Here is a 6065-nt window from a genome sequence, read left to right as displayed (position 1 = left end):
TTTCTGGATTGACTTTATGGGCCCAGACAGAAACTCCATACTAACTAATCATTCACTCCCCATTTGCTCCTCTCCTGGACCTGGCAACCACCATTCTCCCTCTGTCTCTGTGAATTAACTACTCTAGGTACCTCACATGAGTGGGATCATGTAACTTTTGCCTTTTGTATATGATTCATTTCATTAAGCATGAGGTTTTTAAATTAATCATGGTGTGGTATGTGTTGGTCTTTCCTTCCTTTTTAAGGCTGAAAAATATTCCATTATGTGCATAGACAACATTTAAAAAATCCATTCTGCCATGAGTGAGTATTTGGGTTATGTTCATGGCAATATGAGCATGCTGTAGACTTATCTTCCCAAATGTTTGCTTTTAATTCTTCTGGGCCCATGAGTTTTTACAAGTCCTTGTTTTACAAGGACTAGAATTTGCTAGATCATAGTAATTCAGTGCTCAAGTTTTTGAGAAGTTACCAAATAATTTTCCACAGTAGCCAGGCCAATTTATATATCCCACCCCCTCAACATCTAAGGATTCCAATTTCTTTGCATCATCAACCACATTTCTTATTTTCTGTTGGTGTTTGGTTCTTACTTTGTAATAGCTACTGTATCTTAGTGGGTCATGAAAGAAAAGGATCCTTTTTCTCTGTTCCTAGTTCTAACTCTGTGTTCCTGAATTCCCCTTTCCTCTTGTAATTCTACTTAGGGACTTTATAACTGCTATTTTTTTTAATGGAATGTGAATTTGATTCTCAATCTCCTGGCCCTTTCCTTTCCTTTCTTTGTCTCTTAGATTAAAGTCAGCACCCCCACCCTTTTATTTTCCCAACAGGAACCATCTACTCCTCTACCTTCTTTAATTTCAATTGCTTCCTTCTTCTAGACTTTCCATGTCTTGGTAATCCTCCAGAACATTTAACCTGAAAGCCAAAGGTGACTCCATCTGAATGGATCCTGCTTTCCCAGCTCATCTGCCCTTTCCCTTCTGGATTCTTGAAACTAACCATCTCATACCTTTTTGTCTTGTCATCACAGAAAACACAAGTCCAAGGTGCCAACACTTATTAGCCCTCATGCACATTTTTCCCACCTACTGGAGAGACCATGCTAAATCACATGTCATTTTGAGATATTGCCAGATCCTTGTTTTGCAAGTTAGGGGCACTCTCCTATGGAACACTTGAGTGACCTTGCAACCTGCTCCAGGCTATGGCTGAATGGTCTAGGTCTCTGACTCCCAGACCTAACCCCACAGGTTCCCCTAAGACACCATTTCCATACCACTTTGGCACAACATAGTGATCACCATAAACCCTAGGCTGGTTTGCCAACCTCAGCTTGATCACGTATGCAGTGAGGTGCCAGTTTACTCAGTTATGATTTCTCCCTTGCCTTGAAGAGATAAGCAACCATGAACTTGAGCCTACTTAGGAAGATCACTGTACATAAAAGCAAATCCAGTTCATAAAACAAAAATATCACCCTGAACAAAAGGATGTTCCTGAATGTGTGCTGCTTTGGAGGTTACACAAATGCAATCAGAGTGAATTCAGAACCATCCAGGGGTCAGAGATCAATTCTGCCCTTTGATGGGACATAAAAGGCTTAACCTTAAGTAGGCAGCTGCATTCACTGTGGCCCCTGCATCCTTGACATTCTGCACAGATTCTGATACAATCATCCCTTGTCATCCATGTTCACATCGTCACACAGAGGAAAGACAGCCAGCGACCATAGAGGCAGAAAGTGAAGGGATACAGCCTTAAGCCAAGGATTGTGGTGACCCCCAGAAACTACCAGAGAGGAGTGGATCAGGTTCCCTTTCCCTTGGAGCTTCCAGAAAGATCCAACCCTGCCCACATTTTGGTTTCTGACATCAAGCCTCATGAACTAGAAGAGAATAAATTTTTGCTGTTTGAAGTCACACAATTTGTAGCAGTTTATTAGAAGAGCCCTATAAAATAATAAGGATGCCTTAGAAAATATGCTTAGTTACTCAAGTTCTCGAGAGCCCTAAATCTGTGTGCTTTACAAGGACAGAGTTAGAGATGTGCAAGAACAGATGAGAACAGTGGGGAAACAAGGAGAGTGTGGATGTGCACGCATGCTAATCTAAACCACTATGAAGTAAATTGTATGTGGAGTTTACTGTTAAGCAGAAGCCAAGTCCTGTTTTTGTTGTGGTATTAGTAGGAGGCATTGTGACAATCCCACTTGTCTTCAAACATCTCTTGCACAAGAACAAAACATATCATCTGCCTTCTTACAAAATTAACACCCCATAAATCATTTGCATTCCTGTACTCCAACAATGAATCAGCTGAAAGAGGAATGAAGAAAACTGTCCCATTCACAATCGCCTCAAAGAGGATAAAATACTTAGGAATCAACCTAACAAAAGAGGTGAAAGATCTCTACGATGAAAACTATAGAACACTCAAGAAAGAAATTGAGAAAGACCTTAGAAGATGGAAAGATCTCCCCTGTTCTTGGATAGGCAGAATTAATATTGTGAAAAAAATGGCCATACTATCCCAAAGGGCTATACAGATTCAATGAAATTCCCATCAAAATTCCAATGATGTTCTTCATAGAATTAGAAAAGGCTGTCACAAAATTCATATGGAAAACTGAGACGCCCAGAGTAGCTAAAGCCATCCTTAGCAAGAAAAATGAAGCAGGAGACAACACAATACCAGATGTTAAATTATACTACTGAGGTATAATAACAAAAACGGCCCGGTATTGGCACCAAAACAGGCAAGAAAACCAATGGAATGGAATAGAAGACACAGAGAGAAACCCACATAAATACAGTTATCTTATACTAGATAAAGGTGACAAAAACTTGCACTGAAGAAAAGATAACTTCTTCAACAAATGGTGCTGGAAAAACCTGAAGTCCATACATAATAGAATGAAAGTTAATCATCCTTAGCTGTCACCCTGCACAAAAATTCCAAGCGGATCAAAGTCCTGGGAATTAGAACTGAAACACTACATATGCTAGAAAAAATTGCAGATCCAACACTCCAGCATGTCAGCTCAAGAACTGACTTCCTTAACAAGACTCCTAAAGTGCACGAAATAAAATTAATAATCAACAAATGGGATGGATTCAAACTAAAAAACTTCACAGCAAAGGAAATAATCAAGAACTTGAAAAGGGAGCAGACAGAATGGGATGAAATATTTGCCACATGCATCTCAGAGCATTAATTTCTAGGATATTCAAAGAACTCAAGAAACTGAACACCAAAAAAGAAAAAGAAAATAATTTAATAAATAAGCAAAGGAACTGAACAGACCCTTCTCAAAAGAAGAAATATGAGTGGTCAACAAATACGTGAAAAAATGTTCAACATCTCTAGCAATACAGAAATGCAAATTAAAACTGTATTGAGATTTCATCTGACTCCAGTCAGAATGGCAATTATCAAGAATACAAGTAATGATAAATGTTGGTGAGGATGTGGGGAGAAAGGTACTCTTATGTATTGCTGACGGGACTGCAAATTGGTGCAACCACTCTGGAAATCAGTATGGAGATTCCTCAATAAACTAGGAATGGAACCACCATTTACCTCATTTATCTCACTCCTCAGCATATATCCAAAGGATTTGAAATCATCTTGCTAAGTGACATAACCACATCAATGTTTATAGCAACTCCATTCACAATAGCTAAGCTATGAACCTAGATGTCTTTAGCAGATGAATGAATAAAGAAATTGTGGCATGTGTACCACAATGGCATATTACTGAGCCATAAAGAAGAATGACTTTATGACACTTCTAGTTAATTGAATGATCTGAAGACTATCATGTTATGTGAAAAAGCCATTCCCTAAAAGTCAAAGGTCCAATGTTTTTATTGATATCTGGAATCTAATCCACAGTAAAGGGGTGATGGGGAGAAGAAAAGTTCAGTAGATTAGATAAAGGTGAACGAAAGGAAAATAGGGGATAACAATAGGAAAGACAGTGGAATGAATCTGACATAATTTTCCTATGTACAAATTAAAAAAAAAAACCTAAGTGAATCCCACCATTGTGTACATCCACAAGAATGAAGTCCTAATCAGAATAAGAGATAATCTATGCATGTAAATTTTATCAGAATGGATTCAACTGTCATGTCTCACCTTTCAAAAACACTCTTGAATAATCGCCAAAGGAAAAAAATAATAAGGAATCATAGGAAATAACCCATTAATATAAAGTAAGGAGAAAATAAGAAAGAAAATAAAGAATGGATGGGTCAAGTAGAAAACAAGCATCAAAAAAATTAAGAAAAAAACGAAAACAAGGATCAAGATGAAAAATGTAATTCTGATTATATTACTTAATCATATTAAATGTAAATGGTCTAAATATCTCAATTTAAATGCAAAGATTACAATAATGGATAAAACAATACCCAAATATATAAAGTCTATAAGAAATGTACTTTAAGTGGAATTATGGATTAAAAGTAAAAAGATAAAGGCTGAATATTTTCTCTACTATGTGGATGCTAATTCACAATAAGGTGGGGGACACTAGAGAAGAATAGTGTTACCTTAGATTACGTAGAGGGAAGGGAAAGGAGGGGAGTGGAGGGGATGTGGGGATAGGAAAGATAGTAGAACAAAACAGACATTATTACTTTATGTATGTATGTGACTGCATGACCAATATGATTCTACAACATGTACATTCTGAAAAATGAGAAATTATACTCATCTATGTATGATATATCAAAGTGCATAAATGCATTCTACTGTCATGTAGAACTAATTAGAACAAATAAAAAAGTAAAAAGATAAAAGACATATCATATTAATACTAATAAAACATAGCTTGAACTAATTCCATTAATATCAAAATAGACATTTTAGCAAATATTACCAAGGATAAAGAAAGTTACTTTATAATGATAAAAGTTTAATTCACTGAGGGAATGTAGCAATAGTAAATGCACCTAGTGTACCTAATAACAGAATTTTAAAATACATGAAATAAAATGTGATAGAATTATAAGAAATAAAATATTTTTTGTTCTAATTGGTTATACAGGAGAGTAGAATACACTGTGATACATCATACAAAGATGGAGTATAATTTCTCATTCTTCTGGTTGTACATGATATAGAATCCCACCAGTCATATAGTTATATGTGTACTTAAGGTATTAATGTCTGATTCATTCTACTATCCTTCCTACCTCCATACCCCTTCCCTTTTTCTACTCCCTTCTACCTAAAGTAACTCTATTCTTCCTTACCCACTCCCCACTTACACAACCATTTGACCCAGATATCCCACTCCTTGGTGTATACCTAAAGAATTTAAAATCATCATATTACAGTGATGCAACAGCCACATCAATGTTTTAGCAGTTCAATTCACAATAGCTAACCTATGAAACCAACCTAGGTGTCCTTTTACTGATAAATGGATAAAGAAAATGTCACATATACACACACACACAAACACATTTCATATATGTGTGTGTGAGTGTGTGTGTGTGTGTGTGTATTCTGGAGTATTACTCAGCCTTAAAGAAGAATGAAATTATCACATTTGCCAGTAAATAGATGAAACTGGAGAATCTCTTGCTGAGCGAAATAAGCCAATCCCCAAAAAACTAAAGATGAATGCTTTTTCTGATATGTGGATACTTATCCACAATAAGAAATATCCACAATAAGTTTTGAAAGTATGTCCATTATCTTGATTATGGTGATGGTTTCATGGATACTTACATATCTTCAAAACAAAAAGCCACATGTTTTAAATATGTACTATTGAATATGTCCAACTATATATTTATCAATCTGTTAAAAATATAAAGGAGGGGGCTGGGGTTGTGGCTCAGTGGTAGAGTGCTTGCCTAGCATGTGTGAGGCACTGGATTTGATTCTCAGCACCACACACAAATAAGCAAATAAAATAAAGCTCCATAAACATCTAAATTTTTTTTTCAAAAATATAAAGAAAATTCAAACAAAAAAGATACACAAATGGTTTAATAAGTAAACTAGAATCAATTTTTGTTTATCAGAAAATCAATATGCTCT

Source organism: Marmota monax, unplaced genomic scaffold (genome assembly GCF_021218885.2).
Source record: "Marmota monax isolate L192 unplaced genomic scaffold, Marmota_monax_Labrador192_F-V1.1 WCK01_AAM20220418_F8-fsc00648, whole genome shotgun sequence".
Taxonomy (NCBI): domain Eukaryota; kingdom Metazoa; phylum Chordata; class Mammalia; order Rodentia; family Sciuridae; genus Marmota; species Marmota monax.
Note: the sequence above shows the minus strand (reverse complement) of the source record.